Source organism: Gymnoscopelus microlampas, assembly GCF_963454915.1.
Source record: "Gymnoscopelus microlampas genome assembly, chromosome: 1".
Lineage (NCBI taxonomy): Eukaryota > Metazoa > Chordata > Actinopteri > Myctophiformes > Myctophidae > Gymnoscopelus > Gymnoscopelus microlampas.
This window is the reverse complement of record NC_139962.1, coordinates 65490108-65515593: the sequence shown is the minus strand read 5'-3', so window position 1 is coordinate 65515593 and position 25486 is coordinate 65490108.

Genomic DNA, 25486 nt, shown 5'->3' with positions numbered 1-25486 from the left:
TGGATTGGGCTTCTATTTGGCCACTTTTAGCCAAGTCACACAGTCAGCAGCCACTTAGACTGTACTTGGAACAAGTTACAGTTAAACGTCACCAAAGTGCTTCTCTCAGCCTGAAAAGGCTATTTTGACCAATGATTTTTTTAAAGAAAATGAGTGTCAGTTTTGTCATAAGGAAGGCATTTGGGCCCATGTATAGTGCATTGGGAATCTATTTGGGCACTTTTAGGTACAACACACAGTCACCAGCCACTCAGAATGTACTGGGAACAAGTTACAGCCAAAAGTCACCAAAGTGCTTCTCTCAGCCTGAAAAGGCTATTTAGACCCATGATATTTTTAAGAAAGTGGGTGTCAGTTTAATCATAAGGAAGGCCTTTGGGCTCATGTATTGTGGATTGGGCTTCTATTTGGCCACTTTTAACCAAGTCACACAGTCAGCAGCCACTTAGACTGTACTGGGAACAAGTTACAGTGAAACGTCACCAAAGTGCTTCTCTCAGCCTGAAAAGGCTATTTTGACCAATGATTTTTTTAAGAAAATGAGTGTCAGTTTTGTCATAAGGAAGGCATTTGGGCCCATGTAGAGTGCATTGGGATTCTATTTCGGCAATTTTAGGTACAACACACAGTCACCAGCCACTCAGAATGTACTGGGAACAAGTTACAGCCAAATGTCACCAAAGTGCTTTTCTCAGCCTGAAAAGGCTATTTAGACCCATGATATTTTTAAGAAAGTGGGTGTCAGTTTAGTCATAAGGAAGGCCTTTGGGCTCATGTATTGTGGATTGGGCTTCTATTTGGCCACTTTTAACCAAGTCACACAGTCAGCAGCCACTTAGACTGTACTGGGAACAAGTTACAGTGAAACGTTACCGGGAGCAAGTTACAGTGAAACGTCACCAAAGTGCTTCTCTCAGCCTGAAAAGGCTATTTTGACCAATGATTTTCTTAAGAAAATGAGTGTCAGTTTTGTCATAAGGAAGGCATTTGGGCCCATGTATAGTGCATTGGGATTCTTGTTGGGCACTTTTAGGTACAACACACAGTCACAAGCCACTCAGAATGTACTGGGAACAAGTTACAGCCAAATGTCACCAAAGTGCTTCACTCAGCCTGGAAAGGCTATTTAGACCAATGATATTTTTAAGAAAGTGGGTGTCAGTTTAGTCATAAGGAAGGCCTTTGGGCTCATGTATTGTGGATTGGGCTTCTATTTGGCCACTTTTAGCCAAGTCACACAGTCAGCAGCCACTTAGACTGTACTGGGAACAAGTTACAGTTAAACGTCACCAAAGTGCTTCTCTCAGCCTGAAAAGGCTATTTTGACCAATGATCTTTTTAAGAAAATAAGTGTCAGTTTTGTCATAAGGAAGGCATTTGGGCCCATGTATAGTGCATTGGGATTCTATTTGGGCACTTTTAGGTACAACACACAGTCACCAGCCACTCAGAATGTACTGGGAACAAGTTACAGCCAAATGTCACCAAAGTGCTTCACTCAGCCTGAAAAGGCTATATAGACCCATGATATTTTTAAGAAAGTGGGTGTCAGTTTAGTCATAAGGAAGGCCTTTGGGATCATGTATTGTGGATTGGGCTTCTATTTGGCCACTTTTAGCCAAGTCACACAGTCAGCAGCCACTTAGACTGTACTTGGAACAAGTTACAGTTAAACGTCACCAAAGTGCTTCTCTCAGCCTGAAAAGGCTATTTTGACCAATGATTTTTTTAAAGAAAATGAGTGTCAGTTTTGTCATAAGGAAGGCATTTGGGCCCATGTATAGTGCATTGGGAATCTATTTGGGCACTTTTAGGTACAACACACAGTCACCAGCCACTCAGAATGTACTGGGAACAAGTTACAGCCAAAAGTCACCAAAGTGCTTCTCTCAGCCTGAAAAGGCTATTTAGACCCATGATATTTTTAAGAAAGTGGGTGTCAGTTTAGTCATAAGGAAGGCCTTTGGGCTCATGTATTGTGGATTGGGCTTCTATTTGGCCACTTTTAACCAAGTCACACAGTCAGCAGCCACTTAGACTTTACTGGGAACAAGTTACAGTGAAACGTTACCGGGAACAAGTTACAGTTAAACGTCACCAAAGTGCTTCTCTCAGCCTGAAAAGGCTATTTTGACCAATGATCTTTTTAAGAAAATAAGTGTCAGTTTTGTCATAAGGAAGGCATTTGGGCCCATGTATAGTGCATTGGGATTCTATTTGGGCACTTTTAGGTACAACACACAGTCACCAGCCACTCAGAATGTACTGGGAACAAGTTACAGCCAAAAGTCACCAAAGTGCTTCTCTCAGCCTGAAAAGGCTATTTAGACCCATGATATTTTTAAGAAAGTGGGTGTCAGTTTAGTCATAAGGAAGGCCTTTGGGCTCATGTATTGTGGATTGGGCTTCTATTTGGCCACTTTTAACCAAGTCACACAGTCAGCAGCCACTTAGACTTTACTGGGAACAAGTTACAGTGAAACGTTACCGGGAACAAGTTACAGTGAAACGTCACCAAAGTGCTTCTCTCAGCCTGAAAAGGCTATTTTGACCAATGATTTTTTTAAGAAAATGAGTGTCAGTTTTGTCATAAGGAAGGCATTTGGGCCCATGTATAGTGCATTGGGATTCTTGTTGGGCACTTTTAGGTACAACACACAGTCACCAGCCACTCAGAATGTACTGGGAACAAGTTACAGCCAAATGTCACCAAAGTGCTTCACTCAGCCTGGAAAGGCTATTTAGACCAATGATATTTTTAAGAAAGTGGGTGTCAGTTTAGTCATAAGGAAGGCCTTTGGGCTCATGTATTGTGGATTGGGCTTCTATTTGGCCACTTTTAGCCAAGTCACACAGTCAGCAGCCACTTAGACTGTACTGGGAACAAGTTACAGTTAAACGTCACCAAAGTGCTTCTCTCAGCCTGAAAAGGCTATTTTGACCAATGATCTTTTTAAGAAAATAAGTGTCAGTTTTGTCATAAGGAAGGCATTTGGGCCCATGTATAGTGCATTGGGATTCTCTTTGGGCACTTTTAGGTACAACACACAGTCACCAGCCACTCAGAATGTACTGGGAACAAGTTACAGCCAAATGTCACCAAAGTGCTTCACTCAGCCTGAAAAGGCTATATAGACCCATGATATTTTTAAGAAAGTGGGTGTCAGTTTAGTCATAAGGAAGGCCTTTGGGATCATGTATTGTGGATTGGGCTTCTATTTGGCCACTTTTAGCCAAGTCACACAGTCAGCAGCCACTTAGACTGTACTTGGAACAAGTTACAGTTAAACGTCACCAAAGTGCTTCTCTCAGCCTGAAAAGGCTATTTTGACCAATGATTTTTTTAAAGAAAATGAGTGTCAGTTTTGTCATAAGGAAGGCATTTGGGCCCATGTATAGTGCATTGGGAATCTATTTGGGCACTTTTAGGTACAACACACAGTCACCAGCCACTCAGAATGTACTGGGAACAAGTTACAGCCAAAAGTCACCAAAGTGCTTCTCTCAGCCTGAAAAGGCTATTTAGACCCATGATATTTTTAAGAAAGTGGGTGTCAGTTTAATCATAAGGAAGGCCTTTGGGCTCATGTATTGTGGATTGGGCTTCTATTTGGCCACTTTTAACCAAGTCACACAGTCAGCAGCCACTTAGACTGTACTGGGAACAAGTTACAGTGAAACGTCACCAAAGTGCTTCTCTCAGCCTGAAAAGGCTATTTTGACCAATGATTTTTTTAAGAAAATGAGTGTCAGTTTTGTCATAAGGAAGGCATTTGGGCCCATGTAGAGTGCATTGGGATTCTATTTCGGCAATTTTAGGTACAACACACAGTCACCAGCCACTCAGAATGTACTGGGAACAAGTTACAGCCAAATGTCACCAAAGTGCTTCACTCAGCCTGAAAAGGCTATATAGACCCATGATATTTTTAAGAAAGTGGGTGTCAGTTTAGTCATAAGGAAGGCCTTTGGGATCATGTATTGTGGATTGGGCTTCTATTTGGCCACTTTTAGCCAAGTCACACAGTCAGCAGCCACTTAGACTGTACTTGGAACAAGTTACAGTTAAACGTCACCAAAGTGCTTCTCTCAGCCTGAAAAGGCTATTTTGACCAATGATTTTTTTAAAGAAAATGAGTGTCAGTTTTGTCATAAGGAAGGCATTTGGGCCCATGTATAGTGCATTGGGAATCTATTTGGGCACTTTTAGGTACAACACACAGTCACCAGCCACTCAGAATGTACTGGGAACAAGTTACAGCCAAAAGTCACCAAAGTGCTTCTCTCAGCCTGAAAAGGCTATTTAGACCCATGATATTTTTAAGAAAGTGGGTGTCAGTTTAATCATAAGGAAGGCCTTTGGGCTCATGTATTGTGGATTGGGCTTCTATTTGGCCACTTTTAACCAAGTCACACAGTCAGCAGCCACTTAGACTGTACTGGGAACAAGTTACAGTGAAACGTCACCAAAGTGCTTCTCTCAGCCTGAAAAGGCTATTTTGACCAATGATTTTTTTAAGAAAATGAGTGTCAGTTTTGTCATAAGGAAGGCATTTGGGCCCATGTAGAGTGCATTGGGATTCTATTTCGGCAATTTTAGGTACAACACACAGTCACCAGCCACTCAGAATGTACTGGGAACAAGTTACAGCCAAATGTCACCAAAGTGCTTTTCTCAGCCTGAAAAGGCTATTTAGACCCATGATATTTTTAAGAAAGTGGGTGTCAGTTTAGTCATAAGGAAGGCCTTTGGGCTCATGTATTGTGGATTGGGCTTCTATTTGGCCACTTTTAACCAAGTCACACAGTCAGCAGCCACTTAGACTGTACTGGGAACAAGTTACAGTGAAACGTTACCGGGAGCAAGTTACAGTGAAACGTCACCAAAGTGCTTCTCTCAGCCTGAAAAGGCTATTTTGACCAATGATTTTCTTAAGAAAATGAGTGTCAGTTTTGTCATAAGGAAGGCATTTGGGCCCATGTATAGTGCATTGGGATTCTATTTGGGCACTTTTAGGTCCAACACACAGTCACCAGCCACTCAGAATGTACTGGGAACAAGTTACAGCCAAATGTCACCAAAGTGCTTCTCTCAGCCTGAAAAGGCTATTTAGACCCATGATATTTTTTAAGAAAGTGGGTGTCAGTTTACTCATAAGGAAGGCCTTTAGGCTCATGTATTGTGGATTGGGCTTCTATTTGGCCACTTTTAATCAAGTCACACAGTCAGCAGCCACTTAGACTGTACTGGGAACAAGTTACAGTTAAACGTCACCAAAGTGCTTCTCTCAGCCTGAAAAGGCTATTTTGACCAATGATTTTTTTAAAGAAAATGAGTGTCAGTTTTGTCATAAGGAAGGCATTTGGGCCCATGTATAGTGCATTGGGAATCTATTTGGGCACTTTTAGGTACAACACACAGTCACCAGCCACTCAGAATGTACTGGGAACAAGTTACAGCCAAAAGTCACCAAAGTGCTTCTCTCAGCCTGAAAAGGCTATTTAGACCCATGATATTTTTAAGAAAGTGGGTGTCAGTTTAGTCATAAGGAAGGCATTTGGGCCCATGTTTAGTGCATTGGGAATCTATTTGGCCACTTTTAACCAAGTCACACAGTCAGCAGCCACTTAGACTGTACTGGGAACAAGTTACAGTGAAACGTCACCAAAGTGCTTCTCTCAGCCTGAAAAGGCTATTTTGACCAATGATTTTCTTAAGAAAATGAGTGTCAGTTTTGTCATAAGGAAGGCATTTGGGCCCATGTATAGTGCATTGGGATTCTATTTGGGCACTTTTAGGTCCAACACACAGTCACCAGCCACTCAGAATGTACTGGGAACAAGTTACAGCCAAATGTCACCAAAGTGCTTCTCTCAGCCTGAAAAGGCTATTTAGACCCATGATATTTTTTAAGAAAGTGGGTGTCAGTTTACTCATAAGGAAGGCCTTTAGGCTCATGTATTGTGGATTGGGCTTCTATTTGGCCACTTTTAATCAAGTCACACAGTCAGCAGCCACTTAGACTGTACTGGGAACAAGTTACAGTTAAACGTCACCAAAGTGCTTCTCTCAGCCTGAAAAGGCTATTTTGACCAATGATTTTTTTAAAAAAAATGAGTGTCAGTTTTGTCATAAGGAAGGCATTTGGGCCCATGTATAGTGCATTGGGAATCTATTTGGGCACTTTTAGGTACAACACACAGTCACCAGCCACTCAGAATGTACTGGGAACAAGTTACAGCCAAAAGTCACCAAAGTGCTTTTCTCAGCCTGAAAAGGCTATTTAGACCCATGATATTTTTAAGAAAGTGGGTGTCAGTTTAGTCATAAGGAAGGCCTTTGGGCTCATGTAATGTGGATTGGGCTTCTATTTGGCCACTTTTAACCAAGTCACACAGTCAGCAGCCACTTAGACTGTACTGGGAACAAGTTACAGTGAAACGTTACCGGGAACAAGTTACAGTGAAACGTCACCAAAGTGCTTCTCTCAGCCTGAAAAGGCTATTTTGACCAATGATTTTTTTAAGAAAATGAGTGTCAGTTTTGTCATAAGGAAGGCATTTGGGCCCATGTATAGTGCATTGGGATTCTTGTTGGGCACTTTTAGGTACAACACACAGTCACCAGCCACTCAGAATGTACTGGGAACAAGTTACAGCCAAATGTCACCAAAGTGCTTTTCTCAGCCTGAAAAGGCTATTTAGACCCATGATATTTTTAAGAAAGTGGGTGTCAGTTTAGTCATAAGGAAGGCCTTTGGGCTCATGTATTGTGGATTGGGCTTCTATTTGGCCACTTTTAACCAAGTCACACAGTCAGCAGCCACTTAGACTGTACTGGGAACAAGTTACAGTGAAACGTTACCGGGAACAAGTTACAGTGAAACGTCACCAAAGTGCTTCTCTCAGCCTGAAAAGGCTATTTTGACCAATGATTTTTTTAAGAAAATGAGTGTCAGTTTTGTCATAAGGAAGGCATTTGGGCCCATGTATAGTGCATTGGGATTCTTGTTGGGCACTTTTAGGTACAACACACAGTCACAAGCCACTCAGAATGTACTGGGAACAAGTTACAGCCAAATGTCACCAAAGTGCTTCACTCAGCCTGGAAAGGCTATTTAGACCCATGATATTTTTAAGAAAGTGGGTGTCAGTTTAGTCATAAGGAAGGCCTTTGGGCTCATGTATTGTGGATTGGGCTTCTATTTGGCCACTTTTAGCCAAGTCACACAGTCAGCAGCCACTTAGACTGTACTGGGAACAAGTTACAGTTAAACGTCACCAAAGTGCTTCTCTCAGCCTGAAAAGGCTATTTTGACCAATGATCTTTTTAAGAAAATAAGTGTCAGTTTTGTCATAAGGAAGGCATTTGGGCCCATGTATAGTGCATTGGGATTCTATTTGGGCACTTTTAGGTACAACACACAGTCACCAGCCACTCAGAATGTACTGGGAACAAGTTACAGCCAAAAGTCACCAAAGTGCTTCACTCAGCCTGAAAAGGCTATTTAGACCCATGATATTTTTAAGAAAGTGGGTGTCAGTTTAGTCATAAGGAAGGCCTTTGGGATCATGTATTGTGGATTGGGCTTCTATTTGGCCACTTTTAGCCAAGTCACACAGTCAGCAGCCACTTAGACTGTACTTGGAACAAGTTACAGTTAAACGTCACCAAAGTGCTTCTCTCAGCCTGAAAAGGCTATTTTGACCAATGATTTTTTAAAAGAAAATGAGTGTCAGTTTTGTCATAAGGAAGGCATTTGGGCCCATGTATAGTGCATTGGGAATCTATTTGGGCACTTTTAGGTACAACACACAGTCACCAGCCACTCAGAATGTACTGGGAACAAGTTACAGCCAAAAGTCACCAAAGTGCTTCTCTCAGCCTGAAAAGGCTATTTAGACCCATGATATTTTTAAGAAAGTGGGTGTCAGTTTAGTCATAAGGAAGGCCTTTGGGCTCATGTATTGTGGATTGGGCTTCTATTTGGCCACTTTTAACCAAGTCACACAGTCAGCAGCCACTTAGACTTTACTGGGAACAAGTTACAGTGAAACGTTACCGGGAACAAGTTACAGTGAAACGTCACCAAAGTGCTTCTCTCAGCCTGAAAAGGCTATTTTGACCAATGATTTTTTTAAGAAAATGAGTGTCAGTTTTGTCATAAGGAAGGCATTTGGGCCCATGTATAGTGCATTGGGATTCTTGTTGGGCACTTTTAGGTACAACACACAGTCACCAGCCACTCAGAATGTACTGGGAACAAGTTACAGCCAAATGTCACCAAAGTGCTTCACTCAGCCTGGAAAGGCTATTTAGACCAATGATATTTTTAAGAAAGTGGGTGTCAGTTTAGTCATAAGGAAGGCCTTTGGGCTCATGTATTGTGGATTGGGCTTCTATTTGGCCACTTTTAGCCAAGTCACACAGTCAGCAGCCACTTAGACTGTACTGGGAACAAGTTACAGTTAAACGTCACCAAAGTGCTTCTCTCAGCCTGAAAAGGCTATTTTGACCAATGATCTTTTTAAGAAAATAAGTGTCAGTTTTGTCATAAGGAAGGCATTTGGGCCCATGTATAGTGCATTGGGATTCTATTTGGGCACTTTTAGGTACAACACACAGTCACCAGCCACTCAGAATGTACTGGGAACAAGTTACAGCCAAATGTCACCAAAGTGCTTCACTCAGCCTGAAAAGGCTATATAGACCCATGATATTTTTAAGAAAGTGGGTGTCAGTTTAGTCATAAGGAAGGCCTTTGGGATCATGTATTGTGGATTGGGCTTCTATTTGGCCACTTTTAGCCAAGTCACACAGTCAGCAGCCACTTAGACTGTACTTGGAACAAGTTACAGTTAAACGTCACCAAAGTGCTTCTCTCAGCCTGAAAAGGCTATTTTGACCAATGATTTTTTTAAAGAAAATGAGTGTCAGTTTTGTCATAAGGAAGGCATTTGGGCCCATGTATAGTGCATTGGGAATCTATTTGGGCACTTTTAGGTACAACACACAGTCACCAGCCACTCAGAATGTACTGGGAACAAGTTACAGCCAAAAGTCACCAAAGTGCTTCTCTCAGCCTGAAAAGGCTATTTAGACCCATGATATTTTTAAGAAAGTGGGTGTCAGTTTAATCATAAGGAAGGCCTTTGGGCTCATGTATTGTGGATTGGGCTTCTATTTGGCCACTTTTAACCAAGTCACACAGTCAGCAGCCACTTAGACTGTACTGGGAACAAGTTACAGTGAAACGTCACCAAAGTGCTTCTCTCAGCCTGAAAAGGCTATTTTGACCAATGATTTTTTTAAGAAAATGAGTGTCAGTTTTGTCATAAGGAAGGCATTTGGGCCCATGTAGAGTGCATTGGGATTCTATTTCGGCAATTTTAGGTACAACACACAGTCACCAGCCACTCAGAATGTACTGGGAACAAGTTACAGCCAAATGTCACCAAAGTGCTTTTCTCAGCCTGAAAAGGCTATTTAGACCCATGATATTTTTAAGAAAGTGGGTGTCAGTTTAGTCATAAGGAAGGCCTTTGGGCTCATGTATTGTGGATTGGGCTTCTATTTGGCCACTTTTAACCAAGTCACACAGTCAGCGGCCACTTAGACTGTACTGGGAACAAGTTACAGTGAAACGTTACCGGGAGCAAGTTACAGTGAAACGTCACCAAAGTGCTTCTCTCAGCCTGAAAAGGCTATTTTGACCAATGATTTTCTTAAGAAAATGAGTGTCAGTTTTGTCATAAGGAAGGCATTTGGGCCCATGTATAGTGCATTGGGATTCTATTTGGGCACTTTTAGGTCCAACACACAGTCACCAGCCACTCAGAATGTACTGGGAACAAGTTACAGCCAAAAGTCACCAAAGTGCTTCTCTCAGCCTGAAAAGGCTATTTAGACCCATGATATTTTTAAGAAAGTGGGTGTCAGTTTAGTCATAAGGAAGGCATTTGGGCCCATGTTTAGTGCATTGGGAATCTATTTGGCCACTTTTAACCAAGTCACACAGTCAGCAGCCACTTAGACTGTACTGGGAACAAGTTACAGTGAAACGTCACCAAAGTGCTTCTCTCAGCCTGAAAAGGCTATTTTGACCAATGATTTTCTTAAGAAAATGAGTGTCAGTTTTGTCATAAGGAAGGCATTTGGGCCCATGTATAGTGCATTGGGATTCTATTTGGGCACTTTTAGGTCCAACACACAGTCACCAGCCACTCAGAATGTACTGGGAACAAGTTACAGCCAAATGTCACCAAAGTGCTTCTCTCAGCCTGAAAAGGCTATTTAGACCCATGATATTTTTTAAGAAAGTGGGTGTCAGTTTACTCATAAGGAAGGCCTTTAGGCTCATGTATTGTGGATTGGGCTTCTATTTGGCCACTTTTAATCAAGTCACACAGTCAGCAGCCACTTAGACTGTACTGGGAACAAGTTACAGTTAAACGTCACCAAAGTGCTTCTCTCAGCCTGAAAAGGCTATTTTGACCAATGATTTTTAAAAAAAAAATGAGTGTCAGTTTTGTCATAAGGAAGGCATTTGGGCCCATGTATAGTGCATTGGGAATCTATTTGGGCACTTTTAGGTACAACACACAGTCACCAGCCACTCAGAATGTACTGGGAACAAGTTACAGCCAAAAGTCACCAAAGTGCTTTTCTCAGCCTGAAAAGGCTATTTAGACCCATGATATTTTTAAGAAAGTGGGTGTCAGTTTAGTCATAAGGAAGGCCTTTGGGCTCATGTATTGTGGATTGGGCTTCTATTTGGCCACTTTTAACCAAGTCACACAGTCAGCAGCCACTTAGACTGTACTGGGAACAAGTTACAGTGAAACGTTACCGGGAACAAGTTACAGTGAAACGTCACCAAAGTGCTTCTCTCAGCCTGAAAAGGCTATTTTGACCAATGATTTTTTTAAGAAAATGAGTGTCAGTTTTGTCATAAGGAAGGCATTTGGGCCCATGTATAGTGCATTGGGATTCTTGTTGGGCACTTTTAGGTACAACACACAGTCACCAGCCACTCAGAATGTACTGGGAACAAGTTACAGCCAAATGTCACCAAAGTGCTTTTCTCAGCCTGAAAAGGCTATTTAGACCCATGATATTTTTAAGAAAGTGGGTGTCAGTTTAGTCATAAGGAAGGCCTTTGGGCTCATGTATTGTGGATTGGGCTTCTATTTGGCCACTTTTAACCAAGTCACACAGTCAGCAGCCACTTAGACTGTACTGGGAACAAGTTACAGTGAAACGTTACCGGGAACAAGTTACAGTGAAACGTCACCAAAGTGCTTCTCTCAGCCTGAAAAGGCTATTTTGACCAATGATTTTTTTAAGAAAATGAGTGTCAGTTTTGTCATAAGGAAGGCATTTGGGCCCATGTATAGTGCATTGGGATTCTTGTTGGGCACTTTTAGGTACAACACACAGTCACAAGCCACTCAGAATGTACTGGGAACAAGTTACAGCCAAATGTCACCAAAGTGCTTCACTCAGCCTGGAAAGGCTATTTAGACCCATGATATTTTTAAGAAAGTGGGTGTCAGTTTAGTCATAAGGAAGGCCTTTGGGCTCATGTATTGTGGATTGGGCTTCTATTTGGCCACTTTTAGCCAAGTCACACAGTCAGCAGCCACTTAGACTGTACTGGGAACAAGTTACAGTTAAACGTCACCAAAGTGCTTCTCTCAGCCTGAAAAGGCTATTTTGACCAATGATCTTTTTAAGAAAATAAGTGTCAGTTTTGTCATAAGGAAGGCATTTGGGCCCATGTATAGTGCATTGGGATTCTATTTGGGCACTTTTAGGTACAACACACAGTCACCAGCCACTCAGAATGTACTGGGAACAAGTTACAGCCAAAAGTCACCAAAGTGCTTCACTCAGCCTGAAAAGGCTATTTAGACCCATGATATTTTTAAGAAAGTGGGTGTCAGTTTAGTCATAAGGAAGGCCTTTGGGATCATGTATTGTGGATTGGGCTTCTATTTGGCCACTTTTAGCCAAGTCACACAGTCAGCAGCCACTTAGACTGTACTTGGAACAAGTTACAGTTAAACGTCACCAAAGTGCTTCTCTCAGCCTGAAAAGGCTATTTTGACCAATGATTTTTTAAAAGAAAATGAGTGTCAGTTTTGTCATAAGGAAGGCATTTGGGCCCATGTATAGTGCATTGGGAATCTATTTGGGCACTTTTAGGTACAACACACAGTCACCAGCCACTCAGAATGTACTGGGAACAAGTTACAGCCAAAAGTCACCAAAGTGCTTCTCTCAGCCTAAAAAGGCTATTTAGACCCATGATATTTTTAAGAAAGTGGGTGTCAGTTTAGTCATAAGGAAGGCCTTTGGGCTCATGTATTGTGGATTGGGCTTCTATTTGGCCACTTTTAACCAAGTCACACAGTCAGCAGCCACTTAGACTTTACTGGGAACAAGTTACAGTGAAACGTTACCGGGAACAAGTTACAGTGAAACGTCACCAAAGTGCTTCTCTCAGCCTGAAAAGGCTATTTTGACCAATGATTTTTTTAAGAAAATGAGTGTCAGTTTTGTCATAAGGAAGGCATTTGGGCCCATGTATAGTGCATTGGGATTCTTGTTGGGCACTTTTAGGTACAACACACAGTCACCAGCCACTCAGAATGTACTGGGAACAAGTTACAGCCAAATGTCACCAAAGTGCTTCACTCAGCCTGGAAAGGCTATTTAGACCAATGATATTTTTAAGAAAGTGGGTGTCAGTTTAGTCATAAGGAAGGCCTTTGGGCTCATGTATTGTGGATTGGGCTTCTATTTGGCCACTTTTAGCCAAGTCACACAGTCAGCAGCCACTTAGACTGTACTGGGAACAAGTTACAGTTAAACGTCACCAAAGTGCTTCTCTCAGCCTGAAAAGGCTATTTTGACCAATGATCTTTTTAAGAAAATAAGTGTCAGTTTTGTCATAAGGAAGGCATTTGGGCCCATGTATAGTGCATTGGGATTCTATTTGGGCACTTTTAGGTACAACACACAGTCACCAGCCACTCAGAATGTACTGGGAACAAGTTACAGCCAAATGTCACCAAAGTGCTTCACTCAGCCTGAAAAGGCTATATAGACCCATGATATTTTTAAGAAAGTGGGTGTCAGTTTAGTCATAAGGAAGGCCTTTGGGATCATGTATTGTGGATTGGGCTTCTATTTGGCCACTTTTAGCCAAGTCACACAGTCAGCAGCCACTTAGACTGTACTTGGAACAAGTTACAGTTAAACGTCACCAAAGTGCTTCTCTCAGCCTGAAAAGGCTATTTTGACCAATGATTTTTTTAAAGAAAATGAGTGTCAGTTTTGTCATAAGGAAGGCATTTGGGCCCATGTATAGTGCATTGGGAATCTATTTGGGCACTTTTAGGTACAACACACAGTCACCAGCCACTCAGAATGTACTGGGAACAAGTTACAGCCAAAAGTCACCAAAGTGCTTCTCTCAGCCTGAAAAGGCTATTTAGACCCATGATATTTTTAAGAAAGTGGGTGTCAGTTTAATCATAAGGAAGGCCTTTGGGCTCATGTATTGTGGATTGGGCTTCTATTTGGCCACTTTTAACCAAGTCACACAGTCAGCAGCCACTTAGACTGTACTGGGAACAAGTTACAGTGAAACGTCACCAAAGTGCTTCTCTCAGCCTGAAAAGGCTATTTTGACCAATGATTTTTTTAAGAAAATGAGTGTCAGTTTTGTCATAAGGAAGGCATTTGGGCCCATGTAGAGTGCATTGGGATTCTATTTCGGCAATTTTAGGTACAACACACAGTCACCAGCCACTCAGAATGTACTGGGAACAAGTTACAGCCAAATGTCACCAAAGTGCTTTTCTCAGCCTGAAAAGGCTATTTAGACCCATGATATTTTTAAGAAAGTGGGTGTCAGTTTAGTCATAAGGAAGGCCTTTGGGCTCATGTATTGTGGATTGGGCTTCTATTTGGCCACTTTTAACCAAGTCACACAGTCAGCAGCCACTTAGACTGTACTGGGAACAAGTTACAGTGAAACGTTACCGGGAGCAAGTTACAGTGAAACGTCACCAAAGTGCTTCTCTCAGCCTGAAAAGGCTATTTTGACCAATGATTTTCTTAAGAAAATGAGTGTCAGTTTTGTCATAAGGAAGGCATTTGGGCCCATGTATAGTGCATTGGGATTCTATTTGGGCACTTTTAGGTCCAACACACAGTCACCAGCCACTCAGAATGTACTGGGAACAAGTTACAGCCAAATGTCACCAAAGTGCTTCTCTCAGCCTGAAAAGGCTATTTAGACCCATGATATTTTTTAAGAAAGTGGGTGTCAGTTTACTCATAAGGAAGGCCTTTAGGCTCATGTATTGTGGATTGGGCTTCTATTTGGCCACTTTTAATCAAGTCACACAGTCAGCAGCCACTTAGACTGTACTGGGAACAAGTTACAGTTAAACGTCACCAAAGTGCTTCTCTCAGCCTGAAAAGGCTATTTTGACCAATGATTTTTTTAAAGAAAATGAGTGTCAGTTTTGTCATAAGGAAGGCATTTGGGCCCATGTATAGTGCATTGGGAATCTATTTGGGCACTTTTAGGTACAACACACAGTCACCAGCCACTCAGAATGTACTGGGAACAAGTTACAGCCAAAAGTCACCAAAGTGCTTCTCTCAGCCTGAAAAGGCTATTTAGACCCATGATATTTTTAAGAAAGTGGGTGTCAGTTTAGTCATAAGGAAGGCATTTGGGCCCATGTTTAGTGCATTGGGAATCTATTTGGCCACTTTTAACCAAGTCACACAGTCAGCAGCCACTTAGACTGTACTGGGAACAAGTTACAGTTAAACGTCACCAAAGTGCTTCTCTCAGCCTGAAAAGGCTATTTTGACCAATGATCTTTTTAAGAAAATAAGTGTCAGTTTTGTCATAAGGAAGGCATTTGGGCCCATGTATAGTGCATTGGGATTCTATTTGGGCACTTTTAGGTACAACACACAGTCACCAGCCACTCAGAATGTACTGGGAACAAGTTACAGCCAAATGTCACCAAAGTGCTTCACTCAGCCTGAAAAGGCTATATAGACCCATGATATTTTTAAGAAAGTGGGTGTCAGTTTAGTCATAAGGAAGGCCTTTGGGATCATGTATTGTGGATTGGGCTTCTATTTGGCCACTTTTAGCCAAGTCACACAGTCAGCAGCCACTTAGACTGTACTTGGAACAAGTTACAGTTAAACGTCACCAAAGTGCTTCTCTCAGCCTGAAAAGGCTATTTTGACCAATGATTTTTTTAAAGAAAATGAGTGTCAGTTTTGTCATAAGGAAGGCATTTGGGCCCATGTATAGTGCATTGGGAATCTATTTGGGCACTTTTAGGTACAACACACAGTCACCAGCCACTCAGAATGTACTGGGAACAAGTTACAGCCAAAAGTCAACAAAGTGCTTCTCTCAGCCTGAAAAGGCTATTTAGACCCATGATATTTTTAAGAAAGTGGGTGTCAGTTTAATCATAAGGAAGGCCTTTGGGCTCATGTATTGTGGATTGGGCTTCTATTTGGCCACTTTTAACCAAGTCACACAGTCAGCAGCCACTTAGACTGTACTGGGAACAAGTTACAGTGAAACGTCACCAAAGTGCTTCTCTCAGCCTGAAAAGGCTATTTTGACCAATGATTTTTTTAAGAAAATGAGTGTCAGTTTTGTCATAAGGAAGGCATTTGGGCCCATGTAGAGTGCATTGGGATTCTATTTCGGCAATTTTAGGTACAACACACAGTCACCCAGCCACTCAGAATGTACTGGGAACAAGTTACAGCCAAATGTCACCAAAGTGCTTTTCTCAGCCTGAAAAGGCTATTTAGACCCATGATATTTTTAAGAAAGTGGGTGTCAGTTTAGTCATAAGGAAGGCCTTTGGGCTCATGTATTGTGGATTGGGCTTCTATTTGGCCACTTTTAACCAAGTCACACAGTCAGCGGCCACTTAGACTGTACTGGGAACAAGTTACAGTGAAACGTTACCGGGAGCAAGTTACAGTGAAACGTCACCAAAGTGCTTCTCTCAGCCTGAAAAGGCTATTTTGACCAATGATTTTCTTAAGAAAATGAGTGTCAGTTTTGTCATAAGGAAGGCATTTGGGCCCATGTATAGTGCATTGGGATTCTATTTGGGCACTTTTAGGTCCAACACACAGTCACCAGCCACTCAGAATGTACTGGGAACAAGTTACAGCCAAAAGTCACCAAAGTGCTTCTCTCAGCCTGAAAAGGCTATTTAGACCCATGATATTTTTAAGAAAGTGGGTGTCAGTTTAGTCATAAGGAAGGCATTTGGGCCCATGTTTAGTGCATTGGGAATCTATTTGGCCACTTTTAACCAAGTCACACAGTCAGCAGCCACTTAGACTGTACTGGGAACAAGTTACAGTGAAACGTCACCAAAGTGCTTCTCTCAGCCTGAAAAGGCTATTTTGACCAATGATTTTCTTAAGAAAATGAGTGTCAGTTTTGTCATAAGGAAGGCATTTGGGCCCATGTATAGTGCATTGGGATTCTATTTGGGCACTTTTAGGTCCAACACACAGTCACCAGCCACTCAGAATGTACTGGGAACAAGTTACAGCCAAATGTCACCAAAGTGCTTCTCTCAGCCTGAAAAGGCTATTTAGACCCATGATATTTTTTAAGAAAGTGGGTGTCAGTTTACTCATAAGGAAGGCCTTTAGGCTCATGTATTGTGGATTGGGCTTCTATTTGGCCACTTTTAATCAAGTCACACAGTCAGCAGCCACTTAGACTGTACTGGGAACAAGTTACAGTTAAACGTCACCAAAGTGCTTCTCTCAGCCTGAAAAGGCTATTTTGACCAATGATTTTTAAAAAAAAAATGAGTGTCAGTTTTGTCATAAGGAAGGCATTTGGGCCCATGTATAGTGCATTGGGAATCTATTTGGGCACTTTTAGGTACAACACACAGTCACCAGCCACTCAGAATGTACTGGGAACAAGTTACAGCCAAAAGTCACCAAAGTGCTTTTCTCAGCCTGAAAAGGCTATTTAGACCCATGATATTTTTAAGAAAGTGGGTGTCAGTTTAGTCATAAGGAAGGCCTTTGGGCTCATGTATTGTGGATTGGGCTTCTATTTGGCCACTTTTAACCAAGTCACACAGTCAGCAGCCACTTAGACTGTACTGGGAACAAGTTACAGTGAAACGTTACCGGGAACAAGTTACAGTGAAACGTCACCAAAGTGCTTCTCTCAGCCTGAAAAGGCTATTTTGACCAATGATTTTTTTAAGAAAATGAGTGTCAGTTTTGTCATAAGGAAGGCATTTGGGCCCATGTATAGTGCATTGGGATTCTTGTTGGGCACTTTTAGGTACAACACACAGTCACCAGCCACTCAGAATGTACTGGGAACAAGTTACAGCCAAATGTCACCAAAGTGCTTTTCTCAGCCTGAAAAGGCTATTTAGACCCATGATATTTTTAAGAAAGTGGGTGTCAGTTTAGTCATAAGGAAGGCCTTTGGGCTCATGTATTGTGGATTGGGCTTCTATTTGGCCACTTTTAACCAAGTCACACAGTCAGCAGCCACTTAGACTGTACTGGGAACAAGTTACAGTGAAACGTTACCGGGAACAAGTTACAGTGAAACGTCACCAAAGTGCTTCTCTCAGCCTGAAAAGGCTATTTTGACCAATGATTTTTTTAAGAAAATGAGTGTCAGTTTTGTCATAAGGAAGGCATTTGGGCCCATGTATAGTGCATTGGGATTCTTGTTGGGCACTTTTAGGTACAACACACAGTCACAAGCCACTCAGAATGTACTGGGAACAAGTTACAGCCAAATGTCACCAAAGTGCTTCACTCAGCCTGGAAAGGCTATTTAGACCCATGATATTTTTAAGAAAGTGGGTGTCAGTTTAGTCATAAGGAAGGCCTTTGGGCTCATGTATTGTGGATTGGGCTTCTATTTGGCCACTTTTAGCCAAGTCACACAGTCAGCAGCCACTTAGACTGTACTGGGAACAAGTTACAGTTAAACGTCACCAAAGTGCTTCTCTCAGCCTGAAAAGGCTATTTTGACCAATGATCTTTTTAAGAAAATAAGTGTCAGTTTTGTCATAAGGAAGGCATTTGGGCCCATGTATAGTGCATTGGGATTCTATTTGGGCACTTTTAGGTACAACACACAGTCACCAGCCACTCAGAATGTACTGGGAACAAGTTACAGCCAAAAGTCACCAAAGTGCTTCACTCAGCCTGAAAAGGCTATTTAGACCCATGATATTTTTAAGAAAGTGGGTGTCAGTTTAGTCATAAGGAAGGCCTTTGGGATCATGTATTGTGGATTGGGCTTCTATTTGGCCACTTTTAGCCAAGTCACACAGTCAGCAGCCACTTAGACTGTACTTGGAACAAGTTACAGTTAAACGTCACCAAAGTGCTTCTCTCAGCCTGAAAAGGCTATTTTGACCAATGATTTTTTAAAAGAAAATGAGTGTCAGTTTTGTCATAAGGAAGGCATTTGGGCCCATGTATAGTGCATTGGGAATCTATTTGGGCACTTTTAGGTACAACACACAGTCACCAGCCACTCAGAATGTACTGGGAACAAGTTACAGCCAAATGTCACCAAAGTGCTTCACTCAGCCTGGAAAGGCTATTTAGACCAATGATATTTTTAAGAAAGTGGGTGTCAGTTTAGTCATAAGGAAGGCCTTTGGGCTCATGTATTGTGGATTGGGCTTCTATTTGGCCACTTTTAGCCAAGTCACACAGTCAGCAGCCACTTAGACTGTACTGGGAACAAGTTACAGTTAAACGTCACCAAAGTGCTTCTCTCAGCCTGAAAAGGCTATTTTGACCAATGATCTTTTTAAGAAAATAAGTGTCAGTTTTGTCATAAGGAAGGCATTTGGGCCCATGTATAGTGCATTGGGATTCTATTTGGGCACTTTTAGGTACAACACACAGTCACCAGCCACTCAGAATGTACTGGGAACAAGTTACAGCCAAATGTCACCAAAGTGCTTCACTCAGCCTGAAAAGGCTATATAGACCCATGATATTTTTAAGAAAGTGGGTGTCAGTTTAGTCATAAGGAAGGCCTTTGGGATCATGTATTGTGGATTGGGCTTCTATTTGGCCACTTTTAGCCAAGTCACACAGTCAGCAGCCACTTAGACTGTACTTGGAACAAGTTACAGTTAAACGTCACCAAAGTGCTTCTCTCAGCCTGAAAAGGCTATTTTGACCAATGATTTTTTTAAAGAAAATGAGTGTCAGTTTTGTCATAAGGAAGGCATTTGGGCCCATGTATAGTGCATTGGGAATCTATTTGGGCACTTTTAGGTACAACACACAGTCACCAGCCACTCAGAATGTACTGGGAACAAGTTACAGCCAAAAGTCACCAAAGTGCTTCTCTCAGCCTGAAAAGGCTATTTAGACCCATGATATTTTTAAGAAAGTGGGTGTCAGTTTAATCATAAGGAAGGCCTTTGGGCTCATGTATTGTGGATTGGGCTTCTATTTGGCCACTTTTAACCAAGTCACACAGTCAGCAGCCACTTAGACTGTACTGGGAACAAGTTACAGTGAAACGTCACCAAAGTGCTTCTCTCAGCCTGAAAAGGCTATTTTGACCAATGATTTTTTTAAGAAAATGAGTGTCAGTTTTGTCATAAGGAAGGCATTTGGGCCCATGTAGAGTGCATTGGGATTCTATTTCGGCAATTTTAGGTACAACACACAGTCACCAGCCACTCAGAATGTACTGGGAACAAGTTACAGCCAAATGTCACCAAAGTGCTTTTCTCAGCCTGAAAAGGCTATTTAGACCCATGATATTTTTAAGAAAGTGGGTGTCAGTTTAGTCATAAGGAAGGCCTTTGGGCTCATGTATTGTGGATTGGGCTTCTATTTGGCCACTTTTAACCAAGTCACACAGTCAGCAGCCACTTAGACTGTACTGGGAACAAGTTACAGTGAAACGTTACCGGGAGCAAGTTACAGTGAAACGTCACCAAAGTGCTTCTCTCAGCCTGAAAAGGCTATTTTGACCAATGATTTTCTTAAGAAAATGAGTGTCAGTTTTGTCATAAGGAAGGCATTTGGGCCCATGTATAGTGCATTGGGATTCTATTTGGGCACTTTTAGGTACAACACACAGTCACCAGCCACTCAGAATGTACTGGGAACAAGTTACAGCCAAAAGTCACCAAAGTGCTTCACTCAGCCTGAAAAGGCTATTTAGACCCATGATATTTTTAAGAAAGTGGGTGTCAGTTTAGTCATAAGGAAGGCCTTTGGGATCATGTATTGTGGATTGGGCTTCTATTTGGCCACTTTTAGCCAAGTCACACAGTCAGCAGCCACTTAGACTGTACTTGGAACAAGTTACAGTTAAACGTCACCAAAGTGCTTCTCTCAGCCTGAAAAGGCTATTTTGACCAATGATTTTTTAAAAGAAAATGAGTGTCAGTTTTGTCATAAGGAAGGCATTTGGGCCCATGTATAGTGCATTGGGAATCTATTTGGGCACTTTTAGGTACAACACACAGTCACCAGCCACTCAGAATGTACTGGGAACAAGTTACAGCCAAAAGTCACCAAAGTGCTTCTCTCAGCCTGAAAAGGCTATTTAGACCCATGATATTTTTAAGAAAGTGGGTGTCAGTTTAGTCATAAGGAAGGCCTTTGGGCTCATGTATTGTGGATTGGGCTTCTATTTGGCCACTTTTAACCAAGTCACACAGTCAGCAGCCACTTAGACTTTACTGGGAACAAGTTACAGTGAAACGTTACCGGGAACAAGTTACAGTGAAACGTCACCAAAGTGCTTCTCTCAGCCTGAAAAGGCTATTTTGACCAATGATTTTTTTAAGAAAATGAGTGTCAGTTTTGTCATAAGGAAGGCATTTGGGCCCATGTATAGTGCATTGGGATTCTTGTTGGGCACTTTTAGGTACAACACACAGTCACCAGCCACTCAGAATGTACTGGGAACAAGTTACAGCCAAATGTCACCAAAGTGCTTCACTCAGCCTGGAAAGGCTATTTAGACCAATGATATTTTTAAGAAAGTGGGTGTCAGTTTAGTCATAAGGAAGGCCTTTGGGCTCATGTATTGTGGATTGGGCTTCTATTTGGCCACTTTTAGCCAAGTCACACAGTCAGCAGCCACTTAGACTGTACTGGGAACAAGTTACAGTTAAACGTCACCAAAGTGCTTCTCTCAGCCTGAAAAGGCTATTTTGACCAATGATCTTTTTAAGAAAATAAGTGTCAGTTTTGTCATAAGGAAGGCATTTGGGCCCATGTATAGTGCATTGGGATTCTATTTGGGCACTTTTAGGTACAACACACAGTCACCAGCCACTCAGAATGTACTGGGAACAAGTTACAGCCAAATGTCACCAAAGTGCTTCACTCAGCCTGAAAAGGCTATATAGACCCATGATATTTTTAAGAAAGTGGGTGTCAGTTTAGTCATAAGGAAGGCCTTTGGGATCATGTATTGTGGATTGGGCTTCTATTTGGCCACTTTTAGCCAAGTCACACAGTCAGCAGCCACTTAGACTGTACTTGGAACAAGTTACAGTTAAACGTCACCAAAGTGCTTCTCTCAGCCTGAAAAGGCTATTTTGACCAATGATTTTTTTAAAGAAAATGAGTGTCAGTTTTGTCATAAGGAAGGCATTTGGGCCCATGTATAGTGCATTGGGAATCTATTTGGGCACTTTTAGGTACAACACACAGTCACCAGCCACTCAGAATGTACTGGGAACAAGTTACAGCCAAAAGTCACCAAAGTGCTTCTCTCAGCCTGAAAAGGCTATTTAGACCCATGATATTTTTAAGAAAGTGGGTGTCAGTTTAATCATAAGGAAGGCCTTTGGGCTCATGTATTGTGGATTGGGCTTCTATTTGGCCACTTTTAACCAAGTCACACAGTCAGCAGCCACTTAGACTGTACTGGGAACAAGTTACAGTGAAACGTCACCAAAGTGCTTCTCTCAGCCTGAAAAGGCTATTTTGACCAATGATTTTTTTAAGAAAATGAGTGTCAGTTTTGTCATAAGGAAGGCATTTGGGCCCATGTAGAGTGCATTGGGATTCTATTTCGGCAATTTTAGGTACAACACACAGTCACCAGCCACTCAGAATGTACTGGGAACAAGTTACAGCCAAATGTCACCAAAGTGCTTTTCTCAGCCTGAAAAGGCTATTTAGACCCATGATATTTTTAAGAAAGTGGGTGTCAGTTTAGTCATAAGGAAGGCCTTTGGGCTCATGTATTGTGGATTGGGCTTCTATTTGGCCACTTTTAACCAAGTCACACAGTCAGCGGCCACTTAGACTGTACTGGGAACAAGTTACAGTGAAACGTTACCGGGAGCAAGTTACAGTGAAACGTCACCAAAGTGCTTCTCTCAGCCTGAAAAGGCTATTTTGACCAATGATTTTCTTAAGAAAATGAGTGTCAGTTTTGTCATAAGGAAGGCATTTGGGCCCATGTATAGTGCATTGGGATTCTATTTGGGCACTTTTAGGTCCAACACACAGTCACCAGCCACTCAGAATGTACTGGGAACAAGTTACAGCCAAAAGTCACCAAAGTGCTTCTCTCAGCCTGAAAAGGCTATTTAGACCCATGATATTTTTAAGAAAGTGGGTGTCAGTTTAGTCATAAGGAAGGCATTTGGGCCCATGTTTAGTGCATTGGGAATCTATTTGGCCACTTTTAACCAAGTCACACAGTCAGCAGCCACTTAGACTGTACTGGGAACAAGTTACAGTGAAACGTCACCAAAGTGCTTCTCTCAGCCTGAAAAGGCTATTTTGACCAATGATTTTCTTAAGAAAATGAGTGTCAGTTTTGTCATAAGGAAGGCATTTGGGCCCATGTATAGTGCATTGGGATTCTATTTGGGCACTTTTAGGTCCAACACACAGTCACCAGCCACTCAGAATGTACTGGGAACAAGTTACAGCCAAATGTCACCAAAGTGCTTCTCTCAGCCTGAAAAGGCTATTTAGACCCATGATATTTTTTAAGAAAGTGGGTGTCAGTTTACTCATAAGGAAGGCCTTTAGGCTCATGTATTGTGGATTGGGCTTCTATTTGGCCACTTTTAATCAAGTCACACAGTCAGCAGCCACTTAGACTGTACTGGGAACAAGTTACAGTTAAACGTCACCAAAGTGCTTCTCTCAGCCTGAAAAGGCTATTTTGACCAATGATTTTTTAAAAAAAAATGAGTGTCAGTTTTGTCATAAGGAAGGCATTTGGGCCCATGTATAGTGCATTGGGAATCTATTTGGGCACTTTTAGGTACAACACACAGTCACCAGCCACTCAGAATGTACTGGGAACAAGTTACAGCCAAAAGTCACCAAAGTGCTTTTCTCAGCCTGAAAAGGCTATTTAGACCCATGATATTTTTAAGAAAGTGGGTGTCAGTTTAGTCATAAGGAAGGCCTTTGGGCTCATGTATTGTGGATTGGGCTTCTATTTGGCCACTTTTAACCAAGTCACACAGTCAGCAGCCACTTAGAATGTACTGGGAACAAGTTACAGTGAAACGTTACCGGGAACAAGTTACAGTGAAACGTCACCAAAGTGCTTCTCTCAGCCTGAAAAGGCTATTTTGACCAATGATTTTTTTAAGAAAATGAGTGTCAGTTTTGTCATAAGGAAGGCATTTGGGCCCATGTATAGTGCATTGGGATTCTTGTTGGGCACTTTTAGGTACAACACACAGTCACCAGCCACTCAGAATGTACTGGGAACAAGTTACAGCCAAATGTCACCAAAGTGCTTTTCTCAGCCTGAAAAGGCTATTTAGACCCATGATATTTTTAAGAAAGTGGGTGTCAGTTTAGTCATAAGGAAGGCCTTTGGGCTCATGTATTGTGGATTGGGCTTCTATTTGGCCACTTTTAACCAAGTCACACAGTCAGCAGCCACTTAGACTGTACTGGGAACAAGTTACAGTGAAACGTTACCGGGAACAAGTTACAGTGAAACGTCACCAAAGTGCTTCTCTCAGCCTGAAAAGGCTATTTTGACCAATGATTTTTTTAAGAAAATGAGTGTCAGTTTTGTCATAAGGAAGGCCTTTGGGCCCATGTATAGTGCATTGGGATTCTTGTTGGGCACTTTTAGGTACAACACACAGTCACAAGCCACTCAGAATGTACTGGGAACAAGTTACAGCCAAATGTCACCAAAGTGCTTCACTCAGCCTGGAAAGGCTATTTAGACCCATGATATTTTTAAGAAAGTGGGTGTCAGTTTAGTCATAAGGAAGGCCTTTGGGCTCATGTATTGTGGATTGGGCTTCTATTTGGCCACTTTTAGCCAAGTCACACAGTCAGCAGCCACTTAGACTGTACTGGGAACAAGTTACAGTTAAACGTCACCAAAGTGCTTCTCTCAGCCTGAAAAGGCTATTTTGACCAATGATCTTTTTAAGAAAATAAGTGTCAGTTTTGTCATAAGGAAGGCATTTGGGCCCATGTATAGTGCATTGGGATTCTATTTGGGCACTTTTAGGTACAACACACAGTCACCAGCCACTCAGAATGTACTGGGAACAAGTTACAGCCAAAAGTCACCAAAGTACTTCACTCAGCCTGAAAAGGCTATTTAGACCCATGATATTTTTAAGAAAGTGGGTGTCAGTTTAGTCATAAGGAAGGCCTTTGGGATCATGTATTGTGGATTGGGCTTCTATTTGGCCACTTTTAGCCAAGTCACACAGTCAGCAGCCACTTAGACTGTACTTGGAACAAGTTACAGTTAAACGTCACCAAAGTGCTTCTCTCAGCCTGAAAAGGCTATTTTGACCAATGATTTTTTAAAAGAAAATGAGTGTCAGTTTTGTCATAAGGAAGGCATTTGGGCCCATGTATAGTGCATTGGGAATCTATTTGGGCACTTTTAGGTACAACACACAGTCACCAGCCACTCAGAATGTACTGGGAACAAGTTACAGCCAAAAGTCACCAAAGTGCTTCTCTCAGCCTGAAAAGGCTATTTAGACCCATGATATTTTTAAGAAAGTGGGTGTCAGTTTAGTCATAAGGAAGGCCTTTGGGCTCATGTATTGTGGATTGGGCTTCTATTTGGCCACTTTTAACCAAGTCACACAGTCAGCAGCCACTTAGACTTTACTGGGAACAAGTTACAGTGAAACGTTACCGGGAACAAGTTACAGTGAAACGTCACCAAAGTGCTTCTCTCAGCCTGAAAAGGCTATTTTGACCAATGATTTTTTTAAGAAAATGAGTGTCAGTTTTGTCATAAGGAAGGCATTTGGGCCCATGTATAGTGCATTGGGATTCTTGTTGGGCACTTTTAGGTACAACACACAGTCACCAGCCACTCAGAATGTACTGGGAACAAGTTACAGCCAAATGTCACCAAAGTGCTTCACTCAGCCTGGAAAGGCTATTTAG